General features: G+C 52.3%; 1 protein-coding gene across 2 annotated transcripts in view; it reads left to right on the top strand.

The window, feature by feature from the left end:
* Positions 1–19,255, top strand: part of ASXL2 (ASXL transcriptional regulator 2) — a 99,604-nt gene that overhangs the window by 12,770 nt on the left and 67,579 nt on the right. The window lies entirely within an intron of this gene.

Genomic DNA, 19,255 nt, shown 5'->3' with positions numbered 1-19,255 from the left:
AGTCCCCATCCCTGGAGATCTTAAAAATCTGTGTAGATGAACGAGGCACTTCAGGATATGCTGCAGTGGCCATGCTGGGTTGGTTTTTTTTGGACATGTTGATCTTGGAAGTCTTTTCCAACCATAACAATCCTGTGAAAAGCAGCCCAGTCTCTATGATGTCCCCCTTGGTTTCCAGTTTTTAATTTCCATGTGGCTTCAGTTTTATTTCCTTTACCAGCCCACCAAGGGACTGAGTGTTGAGAGGGACTCCTGGGGCAGCCCTTCTTTAAAAGTATGTGCAGTATAAATATAGTTCTGCTTTCTCCTGTTCAATCTTATTAAATATGGGTGTACCTCTGGGAATTCTGAACTCAAAGCTTATTCTTCTGTAGGCTGGACACAGCTCTTCTGGCAGCAGGGGCTCAGCACACAGACACTTGGGCATGGACATTCAGTAGCACAATCTTTGGGCTCTCCCAGCTTTGCCCCTCTGTACATCAGAGTTAATTCAGCTCTCCTGAACTCCCGTTGAAGGGCAGATCCCATCCTTACTGCTGTGAAAAAGTCAGTGTTTCATGGGACTGCTGCATTATCAGTTAATTTATCTTTCAGCAACCAGTGAGCAGGAAAATAGGAAACTCTCCTGGTGCAGGTTGCTGCCATTAGAACAGTGAGGCTGAAGGCTTCCAGCTGAGATTCAAGTCTTGAGCTGGCTAATCTCTATTTTAAAGTATTAACACAGAGCATCACGTGCAGAGTCTGCTTCTGACCCACGTTAAAACCTTCAGAGGCAGCTGCAGGTCTGCAGGGTCTCTGCTCCCTCCCTGCAGCTGCTGCCATCTGAACTCTGAGGTCTCAGCTCCAGTTGGGAGATGAACACTGGGGCTGCTCAGGAAACAGCAAAGGGGGTTCTCTCCTCTCAGCAGTGTTGCAGGAATGCTGGATTTCTCCTCAGTCAGGAAGGTTTACGTTCATGTCTGACCTTGGGTGGGTTTTTTTCTGCTATATAAACATTTATTCTGGAAAGGCAGCTGAAGTACCCTCCTGGTGTGACCTTCTGGCTTTGGGACATGCAGTGAATTAGAACCTGGAACCATGTGGCAAGGCAGCCCCAGAGCCCTGGTTATCAGCAGTGCTTGTCTTAATCTTGAACTGCCACTTCAGCCCTGCTTCAAAGGCTTTCCCTTACTTTTCCTATGCAGAAAGTGTTTGCAGGTGGTGACCTTACTGTACTTCTGCTGAAGGCTTTCATCTCTTCTGTGCTAAAATAAATTCTGCAAAAATGGCTTGGCTTTTTTTCCTGGATTTTCAAGTTTTTGAATTGTAGATGAGCACTTAACTCCAGTAACAAACAGTTTGTATTTGCAGGGTTATCTCCAGATAGTGTTCTTTCCTTCACCTTTCATTCTGATGTTTCTCTGAGGCTTCCTGTCTGTCTTTGACCTGCTATCTCTTCTCCAGCTGCATACATCTAAATGTTTTCCAGTCTTGCAGGGATAAGCAGCAGGGTTTCCTCTCTGCTCTGAGAAAAGTGATGTGGAAAGACAGCAGCCTCCAGAAGAGCCACCCTGCTTCCAGTTCCCTGCCTCTGTCTGCCACCATGACTTCAGCATGGAAATCCCATGGCTGCTGTTAGCCCTGGCCCTCAGGATCATCTCTTTATCTTATTTTGTGGGTATTTCAGAAGCTGGAGCTGCAATGACCTTATGTCTTCTGCTGCATCCTTGTGGAAGGGAGGGATGGCCCCTTGTCTTCTGCTCCTCCTCCTGGCCCTGCAGGCTTCCCACCCCTTGGCCTCTGCAGGGAAGTCTTGCAAAATATCGATGTCTTGCATGAAATCTGCTTCTCCCTCTCTTCCTTTCACCAAGGAGCCTTTTGTGTGTGCTGGCTTCAGTTTCCTCTTCAGTTCTTTTCTGCCACTTTTTTTTTTTTTTTTTGGTGACAAAGCACCTCCAGCAGTGTGTGCACATGGGAACCCCATCAGCAGGACATAGAGCTGCTGGAGCCAGTGCAGAGGAGGCCCTGGAGCTGCTGGGAGGGCTGGAGCAGCTCTGCTCTGGAGCCAGGCTGAGAGAGTTGGGGGTGTTGAGGCTGGAGAAGAGAAGGCTGCACCGGGGAGACCTTAGAGCACCTTCCAGTGCCTGAAGGGGCTCCAGGAAAGCTGGGGAGGGACTGGGGACAAGGGCCTGGAGGGATGGGAGCCTGCGAGGGGGAAGGGTTTGCAGCTGGGAGAGGGGAGATGGAGAGGAGATCTTGGGCAGGGAGGGAGGGAGGGAGGGAGAAATGGTTTGGTTGGACTTGGTGATCTCCAAGGTCCTTTCCAGCCATGAGCATTCTGTGATTCTCAGGTGTGGGACATGGGTTAGTGGTGGCCTGGAATAAGGTGATGTCCTGGCTGGGCTGGAGTGGGCTAGGAGAAGGGGGAAGGGTTTGGAGCTGGGAGAGGGGAGATGGGGATGAGATGTGAGGGAGGAATTGCTTGGGGTGAGGGTGCTGAGCCCCTGGTTGCCCAGGTTGCCCAAGGAAGCTGTGGCTGCCCCATCCCTGGCAGTGTCTCAGCCCAGGTTGGATGGGGCTTGGAGCACCCTGGGCTGGGGGAGGGGTCCCTGACCATGGCAGGGGGGGAGCTTCGGGGTCCCTTCCAGGCTGTGATCTGGTGAGAAGCATTCCTGCTGCCTGCCTGCTCTGCAGTGGCTGAAGGGAATGCAAACCTTGGTTGCAGTGTTCAGAGCAAACAAAAATCCCTGTGGAGCTCGGCAGCCTCAGCTCTGCCAGGCAGGTGGGGAGGAGCAGGGTGGTAGTTCTGGGGTAGGACAGACATGTCCAAGCACAGACTTCAGAGCTCTGGGGTTGCTGCCAGGCAGCATGAACATCTTGCCAAGGCTCAACAACTCTTATGGTTACGAGAGAGATTTTTGCATTTCAAGGTCTGTCAGATCATATTTGAATGAGATTGTGAGGAGCTGGAGGAGCTTCTCTCTCCTGAGAGGTTTCACTGCAGCAGAGATGATTTGCTCAATGAATAGCTTCAGGTATTTTTTTTCCACCTAGGGTGAAAAAGCATGAAAGGTGGTGACTGTTTTACTGCAGGAAATCAGGGTTGTTAATCCTATCCTGACTGCAAGTATTGGAGGACAAATTTTTCCACTTGATATTCTTTTTGGAATCAATTTTTTTTTCCCCACACTCTTAACCATTAGACAAGGTGTAGTTTTAAGAAGGTTTTCCTCATGGTTGGTGACACGTTTTAATGCACTGGTGCCTGTTCTGGTGGCTTCAGTTCAGGCTGCACTGAAGCAACCCTGACTCTTTTTGGGTGTTTGGCTGTCCCTGACCAAGGCCACTTTGCAGCAGGATCAGTCTGGGATGCTGCCAGGCTGCCTGCCTCACCTCTGCAGAGACAGGGAGCAGCTGAGCTTCATCTTCCCACATCCTCCTCAACTCCAAATCCTTGGCACCCGAGGTCTAACGCGGGGTAAAAATAACCCTGGAGGCTTTGGCTCCCAGCCTGCCCCTTGCATTTGTGCAAAGCAGCCTGCAAATGTCTGTGTGAGGGACTGGGCACCCATCCTGCACCCACACCTCACTGCACCACGGCAGGAAACCTAAAGAGGAGTGGGGAATTGGGGAATTCTGGGGCTTGGTTAGCAAACCCCCAGAGCTGCCCCGTGCAGCCTCCCAGGTTCTTCCTTTCCTTTTGGGACCTTTCTTACCTTGGTAGAAGGATGAACCTGAGCAGGACCCCGGGCTGGCAGCCCCTGGAGATGATGCAGCTCCTGCTTCTTCCTGCAGGTCCTGTCTGATATTTGCAAGTCAAAGGTTGGTTTGCAAAAGCTCCAGGTGCTGGTGCCAGGTGGGGAGGTGTCAGCTCTGCCCTGCCTCCTGCCTCTGCTCCTGAGGCTGCTTGGCAAACTCACTGGTAGAACCCTTCTGTCTGGGCTCTGGAGGCTTTCTTTGCTGGTGCTGAGTTGGTTTTTCGTTTTGTGCATTGTTTTTTTCAAAATTTATTTTAAAGGTAAAGTTATGTTTAGCTGGGCTGAGGTCACTGGCCTTGTTTCCCAGGCCATCTTCCAGCACCAACAGGGACACTTCAGCTCACAGAGTTTTGCTGTTTTAATCGGGTGTTCAGTCAGTGGAGACAAAACCTGGCTTCTTGGCAGGAAGTTAAGTAAGAGAACTTCAGTTTAGTGGGTGGCTGCGTTGCTCCTGACATGTCCATGCCTTCCTCAACAAGTGCTCAGAACTCCTCCTGCAGGGCTGGAGCCAGAGCTGGCATCAGGGGAGCTCTGCCCCGTGGCAGGGTGGCTGCCTGGGGACTTTCTGGTTTTGAGCCTTCCTCGCTGGGCTGCTGGCCCTGTGTCCTGGGACTCTGCCCCCTGCCCTCTCTGCTCTCCTGTGGCACTGCCATTTATTTTCTTGTGGGAGCTGCTGACATGCAGCAGACCTGCACCCCCCTGCTGCCCTCTCCTTCTGGTCCCTTTCCAAAACCTACAGACAGGGGCAGTCTTGCAGGGCTTGCTTAGGATTATTCTTGCTGATAATTGTGACTTTCTGGGGTCACTTATGGTCACTGCTGTGTTAACTCCTCAGCCTTGGCAAACCTTGAGGAGAGGGAAGTTCTGCATGCCCTCTCCTTGGAAGTTTTCAGGGTCAGGTTGGATGGGGCTTGGAGCAAGCTGGCCTAGAGGGAGGTGTCCCTGCCCATGGCAGACTGGAACTGGGTGATCTTTAAGGTCCTTTCCAGCACAAACCACTCCATGACTGAGAGATGATGGGGAGGGTTTTTTGGGAAAGGCCACTCTGTTGGTGTCCCCACTGACAGATTTCTGCCTCTCTCCCTTCTCATGTTATTGCTGAAAGCACCTTGCACAGGACCCTCACCTCAGAGGTGCTGTCCCATCGTGTTTCATGTTCCCTAAATTCAGGGATGTAAGATCCAGGTCCCGAAGCTCTGATTTGTTTTATGGGGGTGGTCACTTTGGGTTTTCCCTGAAAAAACTCTGTCCTAGATGTCAAATGTCTGGTCTTTGAGGTTGATACAATCCTCTCAAGCTTCCTTCAGGCTGTTTGTTCTCCACTTAGAGCTGAGTTTGTCAAGCATCTGGGTAGGAGTTCTGGAAGTTGGTGGGGTCACAGGGTGGTCTCCAGAATGACTCTGTTGTCTTTCAGCTGGTCACATTTCTAACAAACCCAGTAACAGTTTTTTGAAGCAGTATTTCCTTGTCCTGAAACTTCATCCGTGACATGAGACACAAATACAGACAGTTTTGGTTCCTGTCCCTGCTGAGTAGCAGAGCACAACTTTAAACCTGTGCCCTCCTCTGGCTCAGCTCTCCAGGGTTATCCTGGCAGGAAGGAGCAGGGAGCACCCCTGGAGCACAGCCTGGTGTCCTCCTCCAAGTTCAGATGGAGCTCAGAGCTGGGCAGCTGCTTGTCCAGGTCCCCAAGGGAAGTGTCACTCTTGGGTCTCACTTCCTCACACTGCTCTCCAAACACATTTTCAGATGGTGTGACAGAGAATCATTGCAGCTGGAAAAGACCTTTGAGATCCAAAAATCCAACCTTTCCTCAGCCCTGCCCCATGTCCCTCATCCCCACATCCCCAGGGGTTGCTCTGAAACCCCTCCAGGCATGATGGGGACTCCAGCCCTGCCCTGGGCAGCCTGGGCCAGGCCCTGACAACCCTTGCCAGGCAGAAATTCTTCCCCAGCTCCAACCTAAACCTCCCCTGGCACAACTTGAGGTGTGCCAAAAGTTCCTCTTGTCCCATCCCTTCTTCCTTGGGAGCAGAGCCCGACCCCCCCTGGCTCCAACCTCCTCTCAGGGGGTTGCAGAGAGCCACAAGGTCTCCCCTCAGCCTCCTCTGCTCCAGGATCAGCACCCACAGCTCCCTCAGATGCTCCTCACAACTTCTCCAGCCCCTTCTTGATATTCTCCAGCCCCTCCTCTTTACTCTCCAGACCTTCTCCTTGCTCTCCAGACCCTTCCCAGGTCCAGACCCATCTCCAGGTGGGCAAACATCCCTGCCAGGGAAAGCACCACATGCTCCAAAATCCATCCTGGGATTAGGGGCTAACCCAGCAGTGCCAGGGCCATCCCCACCCCATGTCCCTCATCCCCACATCCCCAGGGCTTGCTCTGAAACCCCTCCAGGCATGATGGGGACTCCAGCCCTGCCCTGGGCAGCCTGGGCCAGGCCCTGACAACCCTTTCCAGGCAGAACATTCTCCTGATATCCACTCTTCCTACCACAGCCTTAAATGCTGCATCAGATGCTGACGTGTGCTGGCATTTAGTGGCCCTTGGTTTCTGCTAACATGGAGTTGTCCATTCCTTCTTGACCTCATTCCTGGCTAAACCCTTGAACAGCATTTGCTAATTGGATCAGTAGCACAGATACTGCCAGCCAGGTCAGGTCCTTTGGTTCCCCTCTTCAGTCCCCTGGTTACTGCCAGGGTCAGAGGGGACTTTGGAGTCTGCCTGGGCTTGTAGGGACTGACAGGGGAGGGATGTCACAGCCACTTGCTGGGGGCTTTACAGCTGACCCAGAAGTTTGCATTGCCTGGGGATTGATTCCTCTGGATTGCAGCAGGCACCTGGCAGCTCTGGCTGCCCTTGGGAGCTGCAGCTGGAAACCCTCCTGGAAAGGCATGGCCAGGAGGCAAGAGCTCCACTTCTGGGGTGAGCTTGGGGTAACCTGATGAGCAGGTATTGCCTGGCCCTCCCGAGCATCCAGGGCTTGGGCTAACAAAGCTCCAGGGGGCTGTGGAGTCAGGGCTTTAATGAAGTTTAAATTCTGTTGCCAGGAAGAAGTGTAGGGAGATTACAGCATTAGGTTGCCCAGTTTTAATTCTTCCTTTATAAAAGAGAAGCATCAATAGCAGAAACTGGGGTTGGAACGGGATCTTTAAGGTCTCTTCCATCCCAAACCCTTCTGTAATTCTGTGAAGATTTCCAAAGTGCATTTTAAGCAAAATTTGCTGACAGCATTCATGCACCAAAGTGCTCTGATCTGTCCAGTCTTGGAGAATCTTGCTTAAACCTTGATGGATGGATTGCTGGTAAAAACAAAGCAAACCCCCAAACAAACAAAAAAACAAAACCAACCTACACACACACACAAAAACCCCAAACCTGAACAAAAACCACAGAAAAAAAAAAAACACCCCAACACCAACCCCGTGTTTAATCCCACCTAATTCTGAGCACAGCCAAGCTCCACTCTCACAGCAGCACAGAACTTGCTATGGGCTCCTGGACCATTCTGAATTTGGGACTTGTGGGCAGCTCTGACTGCTGGCAAGGGATGAGCTGGAAGAGAAAACTCCCCAGTATCACAGTGAGAGTCCTCCTGTGCTGGGCAGGGCAGGGCTGGGGGAGGGAATGGCCTTTTTTTCATTCCCTTGACAAGGGTTTCAGCTCCTGGATTGATTCCTGGCAGCCTTCTGAGGAGCTGCTTGCCTGGGGTGTGCCTTGCAGTGGGTGCATGCTGGTTTGGAGCTATTAACCACCCCTGAGCCTGGGCTCCTCTGGATGAAGGTGTGGAGTCAGTTCCTTTGATAAAGGGAGTGGGTTCCTCTCTCTCTTCCTTCCTGGCCTCCTAATCAGCACGAAATGTTTGGGTTTCTTCAGCAATTGTTAAGTTTCCTGAAGTTGAAGCTGGAAGGAGCTCGTTCCTGTCCTCTGATGGAGAGGACACAGCAGTGGAAGTGCTCAAACCCTCTGTCCACTTTGTGCTTTCTAACAGTGTATTTAGGGTTGCTGGTGCCTTTTTCTTTTTTTCTTTTTCTTTTTTTTTTCCTGTAATTCAGTGTTCAAAACCTGGAAAGTCAGCAATGTAATGCAGACCTGCAGGTGACTGGGTGGTGTGGCACTTCTGGGGTGGGGGAAATGGTCCTCTGCTGCTTCACCAAACTTCATATGGATGCTGTTAGTCCTTCTGAAACTTGTTGTGTTGGCCAAATAGCAGATCACAGGGAAAACTGTAGGAATTCTCCACACAGAGGGGTGTTGAAAGCTGAGCTGAACTGGGAAAACCCCATTCTTCCAAGTTCTGAGAGCCACAAATAGCGAGGATGTTAAAGGCAAGGGGAAGGTTTGCTGGCAGATGAGGCTGAAATGGCTCTGCCCCAGCTGCTCTCCTGGCTCTGCTCTTCCTCCTGGTGGATGCTCAGGTTCCCAAGGGCTGCAGCTGTATTCCCAGTGCCACTGAGGGTCCTGCAGTGTGGAACCAGGCAGAGGTCAGGAGGGATCTCAGGGCTGGGAGGCTGTTTCTGCAGCAGGCTGAGCCCTCCTTGCCATCAGGGTGGCTGTGGGCAGGAGGCAGCAGGACACCAGGACCCTCTGCAAAGCTCCCCCTGCCCCAGCACTGGAGCTGTGGTGCTCTGGCACTCTGCTGGAGCACTGGTGAGTTACAGAGGCTGAGGCCTATGGATACCTCCTGGAGAAAGTTTAATTCCACTGTTGGGAACACTGCTGGTAGCAGAGTGGTGAGATGGAGTGGGGCTGCTTGGCTGAGCTCTCTGTGAGTGAGGCACAAGGAGATGGCCCTCCAGGAGGCCAAGAGAGAGGACTGTCCCCTCTGCTCTGCTCTGGGGAGACCCCCCATGGGGTAAAGCTGTGTCCATCTCTGGGGTCCCCATCAGCAGAAGGACCCGGAGCTGTTGGAGCCAGTGCAGAGGAGGCCCTGGAGCTGCTGGGAGGGCTGGAGCAGCTCTGCTCTGGAGCCAGGCTGAGAGAGTTGGGGGTGTTGAGGCTGGAGAAGAGAAGGCTGCACCGGGGAGACCTTAGAGCACCTTCCAGTGCCTGAAGGGGCTCCAGGAAAGCTGGGGAGGGACTTGGGACAAGGGCCTGGAGGGATGGGAGCCTGCGAGGGGGAAGGGTTTGCAGCTGGGAGAGGGGAGATGGAGAGGAGATCTTGGGCAGGGAGGGAGGGAGGGAGAAATGGTTTGGTTGGACTTGGTGATCTCCAAGGTCCTTTCCAGCCATGAGCATTCTGTGATTCTCAGGTGTGGGACATGGGTTAGTGGTGGCCTGGAATAAGGTGATGTCCTGGCTGGGCTGGAGTGGGCTAGGAGAAGGGGGAAGGGTTTGGAGCTGGGAGAGGGGAGCTGGGGATGAGATGTGAGGGAGGAATTGCTTGGGGTGAGGGTGCTGAGCCCCTGGTTGCCCAGGTTGCCCAAGGAAGCTGTGGCTGCCCCATCCCTGGAAACATTCAGTGTTGGATGGGACTCTGAGCAGCCTGATCTGGTTGAAGATGTCCCTGCCTACTGCAGAGCTGTGAAGGTCCCTTCCAACATGAAGCACCCATGGACCTCCCTAAGGTAGGCTCTGCTTCCATTGAGCTTTCCCTTAGATAGGAGGCAAGGTGAGTGTAGGTGGGGTGAACCCAGAACCTGTATTTTCTGCCCTTTGGTCTCCATCAGGTGCACTGGTGGGATGAACAAGAAGTAGTTTGGCACTGCTGGATTCTCTGTTTATGGCATGAAGCAAGCCATGACATACCACATGCCCTGCAGAGGAATAGGAGAAGCTCCTTGGAAAGGCACTCACTTGGTTTTCACTCAGGTGCTTGGCAGCCTTGGTGCAGCAAAGCTTTCTGATCGAGCTCTCAGGTGCCAGCAGGAAACTCAAGATGTGTTCTTCACCTGCTGGAATAAGTGTTGGGCTCCAAACAAGTAGAAGAGGCTGAGGGCTTCCCGTGGTGACAGCCACAGCCTGGGGGAGGGAGGAAGATGCAGCTCTTCTTCTCCATATTTATGATCCAGCACAGAGACCATGGCTGTGCCAAGACTGAAATCTCTTCAGCTAAAGAAAAACCTGTTTGTTCCAGAGCTACTTAGGAGGTGGAGATCCTGTCTGACCTCCTGTTTCAGGCAGTCTCACTTGCCTGTGTGCTTTCACACACATTTATTTAAATTAGTTTTGCAGCTTTTACCATCTGAAAGTCTTCCTGCCTCAGAATAATCAGTTCTTCATCTCCCAGTTGCCAAGCTGTTGTACAGCAACTCATCCTCCCTGGAAATGTAGCTCCAGAGGGTGCTCAGGGTAATCTCCTGGGCAGTGGGGGTTGAGGAGGACGGTGACTTCATCTCAGCCCAGTTGTTGTTTTCAGTTCAGCTGAGAACAGCTGAGCCCAGTTTTAAAAAGGTAAATTACTGCTTCAGTCCTTCCCTCCCCACTCCTCTTGCTTTGGGAAGAGGAAGGCCCTGCTCAGGGGCTTTGCTCCCAGTCCCTCAGGCTTCCTCTTGGAAGCAGCTGTGTCTTTGGGGGGCTTCATTTTCACAGCTGTGCTGGGGATAAATGTTTGAGAAGCATCTGCTGGCAGCACCAAGGGATGCATTGCAGTGTTCTTCTGGGAAGAAGCATCTGATTCCCAGCAGCTTGGTCCTCTTTGGATCATTGTCTTGTAGTGCAGCATCAGGGGAGCAGAGTTCCAGTGACTGCCTCCTGGCCCATCCATCTTTCTGGGTGGGAATCTCCACTAACCAGGGCCTGGTTCATGTGGAGCTGGGAAGGGTGGGCAGTGGTGGGCTTAGTTCCCACCTTCTGCTAGGATAAGGGGGCTCTCTGCTTGTAAGGCAGAATAACTTTACTTGTCCTAGAAAGAAGCAGGAGGATGTAGCAATGTAGAATGTAAGGAACCATGAATTTAATTGGTTTTTTTTTAAGGAAGAATCTAAATAAGGTTGCCTGGGTGGAAATCCCCCAGCCAAGCCCCCTCAGCCCCATCTCCACGTGAAGCCTTTGCTCCTACTGCCAGCTGCTGGGTAAGCACAGAGGTGTCAGAGTGGGGGTTCTCAAGGCTTTTCTCCTCAGCTGGCTCTGCGCAGCCATCAGCTCTCAGCACAGTCCCTTTGCCTTGCTCTTGTACTTCTGTGCTTTTCCTCCTCAGTCCAAGGACTGAAGAAAGGAATAACATCAAAACTGGGGAGATCCTCTGGGCTCTCCAGCAGTGTCTGAGCAGATGTAAGAGCTGAACTCTGTTCACCAGAGATGTAATTCTGTGCAGCCCAAGATTTTACTCCCTGGGGTGCAGCTCAGAGGAGGCAGGGTCACACTTCTTGCAGCTGCAGTGCCCCAAGACACATTTCTTATTCCTGTGTTCATTTAAATCCCAGTGGGAACAGTCAGCTTGCTGCCCTGGCATGCAGGTCAGAGCAAAACCTTGGCTGTGCTGATGTCCAGTACCAAAAATAACTGTGTGGACACTCATCCTTCTGGCTCAGGCTGGGTCTGGACGTGTGTGTTGTAGGAGCTGCTGCAGCTCTGGGGAGTTCTGTGGGTCCCAGGCTGCTGCTCCAGGGGGCCTGGAGCCCTGAGGGTCATTGATTTCATTTTAAAAGATTCCTAAAAATGAGGTGAAAGCTTTGATGTAGAGAGGAGATTGTTTTGGTTTGGGGGTGAGCCCTGCTGGGAACCACATGCCAACCTACTCCCCAAGCAGCCCAGCTGGGGCTGGTGGTTGGTAACCTCCAAACCCCTCCTCTTGGTGCCTCACACTGAGACACAGCACACTGGGGCTTGTCAGCATCTGGTGACACAGACACTTGGTTTCTGTCCTGCAGCTCCCTGGGGTTGGCAGCTCTGCTCACTGCAACAGAGGTGGGGGCTGCTCCCACCCATGGGCATGGCCCCCCTTCACCTCCACTTCCAGCCCCATCCTCCTCCTCCTCATCAGTCCTTGTGGGCTACCAAGAGCCTCAGGAAGTTCAGCAAGGACAAGTGGAAGGTCCTGCAGCTGGGGAGATGGAACCCAGGAGTGCAGCACAGGCTGGAAAGCAGCTCTGTGGACACCAAGCTCAGCAGGAGTGGACAGAGCAATGCTGGGGCAAGGAAAGCCAGTGGGATGCTGGGCTGCATCTCCAAAGGGTGTCCCTGGGATGCAGAGGTTAAAAAGTCATCATCCAACTCCACTCAGCACTTGTCAGACCACTCCTGGAATGCTGGGTTCAGTTTTGGTCCCTGCTGTAGAAAAAAGCTGTGGACAGGCTGGGGAGGGTCTAGAGAAGGGCCAGGAAGATGATCCAAGGACTGGGAAACCTGCTGTGGGAGGAAGGCTGAGAGAACTGGGTTTATTCATCCTGGAGACAAGAAGGCTCAGGAAGCCCCCTCACCTTGCTGCAGTGTTTGCTCCACACAAAGGTGGAGATTCCCTGCTCCAGAGGAGCCACATGGAAAAGAAGAGGGGTGATGGGTGCAAGTTACTCCTGGAAGAGCCCAATTGGACATGAGGAAAATTTTTCCCAATGAGAGCATCAGGAATAACCTCCCCAGGGAAGTGGTGCATTCCCCAGCTCTGGCCACCTCTCCAGACTCTGCTTTTGCCAGGAAAGGTTGGAGCAGAGGATCCTTGAGGTCCCTTCCAGCCTGGGCTTCTGTGGTTCCTCACCCCCCTCCTCTTCCTCTGTCCTCACCACTGACCTGAGCAGTCTCTCCAGGCTGATACTAGAAATATTTTCCTTTAAGGTTCAGAGGACTCTTGCTTAGAGGCAAACCCTGGTTGTGTGGGGAGGTGCTGGAAGTGCAGCTTCTGTGTCAGGAATTCCTGACTCTGCATTGTGTTCCCCAAGTCAGGAATGCTGGCTGGCAGCATGGCCAGAGCTCAGGGTTCCTCTGCATTGTGCTGCTAAAGCTTGACCTGGGACTTGGCAGCAGAATATGGACTTTGAGCTTGAGTTCAGCAAAACCATAATAAGAGATAGGAGCCTTGGTGGAATTCCTGTTGTCAGATTTGCTTTCCTTTTATAGTCTCTCTTGCCTCCAAACAGCTTCCACCCGGGTGCTTCCTTATTTTTATCACACATTCCAGATTTACCCCTCTGTTTTAGAGGTTTCTGCATGCAGCAGGAGCCCCAGCTCTTCTTACTCTGTACCTTGTGTTCAGCCTCTGCTGCCCCTCAAGCACCCCTCAGTTCTCTCTCCTTACTAGAGAATAACAAACCTCTCGGGTACCAACTCCAGGAGTTTGGGTGTGACTTGCAAGCTCACTTCTCCCTCTGTGAGCAGCCTGGGGAAAATGTGCTTTTGCTGCTTCTGCTGCAGAGTTGAGGTGTGACACAGTCCTCCCCTCTTGCCAGTGCTTGGCAATCAGTGATGCTTGGGAAATGTGACAAAACTGAGCTGCTTGGAAGAGCAGAGGTTATTCAGGTGATTGGTTGGAGGTGTTCCTGGGTGGCAGGCTGGCATTCAGGGGGACTCTTTCTGGAATGGTTTGGGTGGGAAGGGACCTCAGAGCCCCCCCAGTGTCCCCCCTGCCATGGTCAGGGCCCCCTCCCCCAGCCCAGGGTGCTCCAAGCCCCATCCAACCTGGGCTGAGACACTGCCAGGGATGGGGCAGCCACAGCTTCCTTGGGCAACCTGGGCAACCAGGGGCTCAGCACCCTCACCCCAAGCAATTCCTCCCTCACATCTCATCCCCAGCTCCCCTCTCCCAGCTCCAAACCCTTCCCCCTTCTCCTAGCCCACTCCAGCCCAGCCAGGACATCACCTTATTCCAGGCCACCACTAACCCATGTCCCACACCTGAGAATCACAGAATGCTCATGGCTGGAAAGGACCTTGGAGATCACCAAGTCCAACCAAACCATTTCTCCCTCCCTCCCTCCCTGCCCAAGATCTCCTCTCCATCTCCCCTCTCCCAGCTCCAAACCCTTCCCCCTCGCAGGCTCCCATCCCTCCAGGCCCCTTGTCCCAAGTCCCTCCCCAGCTTTCCTGGAGCCCCTTCAGGCACTGGAAGGTGCTCTAAGGTCTCCCCGGTGCAGCCTTCTCTTCTCCAGCCTCAACACCCCCAACTCTCTCAGCCTGGCTCCAGAGCAGAGCTGCTCCAGCCCTCCCAGCAGCTCCAGGGCCTCCTCTGGCTCCTCTTTTTATAGCTGCCCATCTTCCTTCTGAAACATGCTTGAAATTGGTTTGTAGGCAGCAGAAATGAATTTTTCACCCCACAAATACTGTACAAGTCAGACAGCTGCTTTTCTTTCAAGATGTAAAATTGGGAAATACCTTTTCTGATGATAATCCTGTTCTCTTGGGAACCTTTGCAGAAAGCAGGAGAGCTTCAGGGTGTCAGGTAATGCATCCTATGAATTAGATACCCACATTGATGGCTTTTGTTAGCAGTGAGTCAACTGGAATAGTTCAGGACCCAAGGAGGCTCAAATTGAGCATCAGAGACACCACCTCAGGTTCAGACCTTCAGCTCTGTTTAGCACTGGTACTTTTCAGTGTAATAACTAGGGGTTACAGTGATGAGGCTTTTTCAGTACCCTCTGTTGGCACATGCTTGTCTGGGTTTTTTATTTATGCTTTTTGATTTTGTTTTTTGGGTTTTTGGGTTGGTTTTTTTGTGTGTTTTTTGTTTGTTTTAGTTTTTCTTTTCTTTGGCACCATCGTAGCCATTGCTGAGCATAGTTTGAAGGTGGTTTTAAAAATCCTGGCTCAAAATGCCCCTCCAGTTCCTTTCTGGTAGTAGCAGTTTGTTTTTATTTACATGCAGTGACTAAAAAGGAGCCCAAGTGAAAGATCTGGTACAGAATTAAAGGGCCAGAAGGGAGGGGACAAGGTGCTTAACACTCCTCTCTTTTGTTCAGTCTCTTTTATCTTCGTGCCTGGTTCTGCTGGCTCAGCTGGTGAAGCAGCACAGAGCTATTACTGAGCTGGGGGTGGGAACTGCTTTGCTTATCTGAGTAGGCTGAGGGTTAATATTAAACAAGTTTCTTGAAGAGCCCAAGATGAGAGCTGTTATCACCCTCCTGCAGAGGCTTCTTGGTCCTGTGTGGCCAGAAGAGGAGGTTCTGGCAGCTTTTCCTCTGGGGGTGGCTGCGCAGCTCAAGAACCTTTGATCCCATGGTGCTTGGTCAGCTGAGGTTGGTGCAACCATGGTCAGGAAAGTGGGGTCACCTCAGGGAATCACAGAGGGACACCCCCACACCGGGTTACACAAAGGGCCTCTGCATCCCTCCTGCAGGGCAGCTGCAGACAGCTGGGTGCTGGCTGGGTGCTGGCTGGGTGCTGGCTGGGTGCTGGCTGGGTGCTGGCTGGGTGCTGGTTTGGTGCTGGCTGGGTGCTGGCTGGGTGCTGGCTGGGTGCTGGTGGATGCTGGCTGAGTGCTGGTGGGTGCTGGTGGATGCTGGCTGGGTGCTGGCTGGGTACTGGTGGGTGCTGGTGGGTGCTGGAGAGGCAGCAGCTCTGCTGGTGCTGTGGCTCCTCCAGCTTTCCCCTTTTGGAGAGATTTGCCTTTGGGGAAGAGGGGCCAGGAGTGGTGACTCCACTTCAGGGGAGGTTTGTCCAACCTCTTCAGTTCTGGCTTGTCCTGGGCTCTGCTGGAGGATCAGGTTGCACACAAGATGTGAGTTCTCTGAAGTTTCTGGGAACCATCTCTCCACTGTAAACAAGGCTCTAAACCCTCTGCAAGCTCTCTGCTGGTAGAAGCAGCCATGGCTGCTGAGCCAGAGCTGTTGTTTTTCCAGATGAGCTGCTCTGGCCTGAGCTGAAGAACTGGGCGAGTTTCCCAGGGCTTGGACCCTTCTCCTGATGTTCTTTTATTGAAGCCATACCTCATTGCTTAGGATGTGTGGGGCAGGATGCCTGCAGACAATGCCCTGTTCTGGTCACACTGCTGCCATAATTGTGGTGGTTTATTTTCCCTCATCAGATGTTTTCTTGAACTTAAAGATGAGGAAAAAGTTTTCCATGCCCATTTTATGAGCTAGGGATAGTGAGCCTGGGGACCCTTTTCTGCAGCTCTGCCTTACATGCCAGAGGTACAGGTACAGGGCCACAACTTGCTGTATTTCCTCTTAGCCATGGAACTCAGTCTGCTGGTTTTTTCCAGTGTTTTGAGATGAAGAAAGAATTCAGAGCTTTTTGAGTATTTTCCCCTTCTGTGTCCTTCTCTTTCCTCCCCACGTTTCCAGTTATCCATAGGTGGAAGTCCTGAGGTCTCCATCTTAGAATCACAGTTTGGGTGGGGGGGAAGGGACCATCTACTCCAAGCCCTGCAAGGAGCTGGGACATCCTCAAACAGAACAGGGACACCTTCACCCAGAGGTCACTCAGAGCCCCATCCAACCCCACCTGGGATGGTCCCAGGGATGGGGCATCTCCCACCTCTCTGGGACACCTGGGCCACCACTGGTGTGGTGTGAGGTGAGGAGAGGAGCAGTTTCTGTGTTTACATCAGTTTCTCATCCATCTGTTGGTCATCCTGGGGCCAAGAGTCAGTGAAGGGTCCCAGATGTTGGGAGTTGGGGCTTCTCTCCCAGCAGACAGGAGCCTTTTGGGATAGTTGTGTGTTCCTGGGTGAGTTTCTTGAGATACAGGCTCTGAAGCCAGCACTGGGGGTTAATCTGGAGCTACCAACACTTTTCTGGTGCCTTTGGGAGTGGATCTTGCACTGATCTGCTTTGGCAATACCCAGACTTGGGACACTCCATTGCTGGTCCAGCAGAATGTCACCAGTTCCAGGCTCAGAGACCACCTGAGGGTCATGTCCTCAGATGGACATTCTTGTAGATCCAGCCCAGGGAAAAGAACCTGGAATTTGCACTGTGGTCTCTGACAGGTCAGACTGATGAGGAGTCTCTGAGCAGAGCCCCAGCTGAATGAAGTCTCTGGCTGCAGGATGGCCTGGTGTGGGTGGCCATGCAGAGCTGGGAACTCCTTGTGAGACCAGTGGATGATCCTCAGTTGCCTTTTGGCAATTCTGTTGATGCTGCTTTGCTCTTCTTGGCTTTCTGCTCAGGAACAGAATGTTCTTTTCTGAACAGGCAGCTCAGGTCCCACGGGCAGCTTGCCCCAAGCTTTCTTCCCTTCAGGGCTGGGTTTGCTGCAGCCTGGTGTCACCCAGGTTCTGGGCACCTTTTGACAGTGTTGTGGTTGTTCTGATGACTCTTTCAGGGCTGGTGGCAGGAGGTGGGATCCGTCTGATGAAGAGAGGGACAAGAAGATCTCTGCTGATGTGGTTGCTAGCAGAGTGGAAGGTGTTTCACTGGTTTGGGGTGAAGGGAGGAGCCTGGGGATCTGTGACAAGGAACACTTGGACTTCTCCAGAGGAGCTCTTGCACCTCCCCAGAGCACGTTTGGGCCTCTTGTTTGGTATTGAGGTCTGTGTGTAGCTCTGACATTAAATTCAGTTCCCTCTTGGTCAGTTTTCACTTTGTGCAGAGCTCCAGTGCTGGTGAGACGAATCTCCTGGAGGTGTGGATGTTGGGAGTGCTTCATGAGGAAAGGTTGGGAGCAGCTGTAGGAACACCCAGAGCTGTGCTGTAGAACTGGTGATGAATTGGTTGGGATCTCAGCAGTGAAGTTCAGAGGAGAAAGGGACAAAGAGGAGATCATGGTAGGTGTTTGCAGATGAAGAGGTTGTGGATGAACTCTCTTGAGACCACTGGAGGAAGCCTTGTGAATGGGGAGTCAGTTCTGACTCTGCCCTGGCATCTGCTGGAAGGCACAACCAGTCCAGGAGGCTTCTGGAATTGCTTGAGGACAAGTGATGGAGAAAATCACTAAATGAGATGTTGCAGAGTGAAGAAAGCTGATTTGGAATATGAGAAGTGGTGTACAAGTGGCACCTTTGGTTTCATGAAATGTGAGCTTAAGATCCTGTAGGAAATGAAGAAAGTGAGCAGAAGGATACAAATACCTGGCTCTGGTTTGTGGGGCACAGAAACCCAGGAGCAACACCTGGTTGATCTTCCCAGGGCACAGGAATGGTCCCTGACAATGTGTAAGAAGTCAAACAGATGTTGCAGGAGGCCAGGCTGATTCTCCTGAGCTCATCTACAGGAAAAACTCCAATGGAAGGAAGATGTTGGGACAGGTTACAGGGGGAAAATGCCTAGAAGCATCCTGTGGGCATGCCAGGATATAATTAGAAAAGCTTTTCTTCCTTTCTGCTCTTAGTGCTGAGTTTCTGTGGCCAGACATGGTATTAGCTTGCACTGTGGTTGTGCCTAGTGAAAAATTAATGAAATGTCTTGTTGCTGCTCTAGGTATGAGCAAGGTGGGACTTGTCAGGAGCATGTCCGTGGAGTGAAAGTCAAAAGGAAAATGCAGAAGGAAAAGGCAGGCTTGTGGTTTTGGCTGGGAGGAGCAGCAAGTGCCCTGAGGTTCCTTGCTGATGGAGTCATGGCACTGATTGACTTTCCTCCCCATTGCTTTTGCTAGCTGGGATGAAAAGGTAGACAGCAGAGATGAAATGGGGGTGGTCTTCACTCTGCTGGTCCCCAGGGGCTTTCAGCTCCCTGTGCAGAACAAGCTTTCAGATTTCCTTCCAAGTCAGTGGTGTAAAAGCATACTGAGAAAGAAGTGTATCTGTGACAACACTGAGGGGACAGGAGTCAGGAGCTGGGGTTAATCTGAGAAGTGCAGGGGTCTGGTCTGACTTCAGTCACCCCTCGGGCACCTTCCTTTTGCATCTGTTTGGTCTGAGCCAGGAGCCTGGGCAGCATCCTTGGTTACAGCCCAGCTGGAAATGCACTGGAGTGAGCCAGCAGCTGAGAGTGGAGTGAAAGCAAATCCCACTTCAGTCTGTTTGAAACTCACCTTTCCTCTGTGTCTGTGTGTGCTGCTCTGCTGCTGCTGGAGACCCTGCTGTGCTGGTGCTGAGCATGCAGCTTCAGGGCAGCCTTGGCCAGAGCCACCTGCCAGGTTTGGCAGGAGCTGGAGCTGCTGGGAAAGGCTGAAACCTGAGCCCAGCAAGGGCTGGGACATGCTGGGGAGGCCACCAGCTAGGGCAGCACGGCCAGAGGTGGTTTCCCTGAGCAGAGATGCTGCAGTCCAGCAGTCTTTACAAAAATCCCTTCTGGAAAGAGCTGAACCTGCAGCTGAAGTGTTCCTGGAGGGAGTGAGGTGGCAGAGGCTCAGGAGGAGCCCTGTGTTCTGCACAGCTGTTGGCCAGAGAAATCCAGGCTGGTCCCTTGTAGGGTTTTCTACTTAAGATGCTGAAGGTTTGTTTTCTGGTTAAAGACATAAGTCTGGGGTTGATGTGCTGGCATGGGTCAAAAGCAGATGATGAAGAAGGAAATGAGGCATTTCCTGCCCATCCCCCAGCACAAATATTGCTTAAAATATCCAAGTGACGTCTGGAAACTGGCATCTGCCTTCAGAAACCTTCAGCCTGTCCCTGTAGAAACACTGAATGCTGCTTTAGCATTGTAGTCCTCTTGAAAGGGAGGTGAGTGGCCTGAGGCAGTGGAGTCTGCATGGTGTGGGCTGGAGCAGGGCTGGGGCTGCATCTGACAACTTAGGAAGCGTTTTTGTAGGTGGTATTTCC

This window comes from Calypte anna, unplaced genomic scaffold (assembly GCF_003957555.1).
Source record: "Calypte anna isolate BGI_N300 unplaced genomic scaffold, bCalAnn1_v1.p scaffold_86_arrow_ctg1, whole genome shotgun sequence".
Lineage (NCBI taxonomy): Eukaryota > Metazoa > Chordata > Aves > Apodiformes > Trochilidae > Calypte > Calypte anna.
This window is presented reverse-complemented; position numbering and strand designations above follow the sequence as displayed.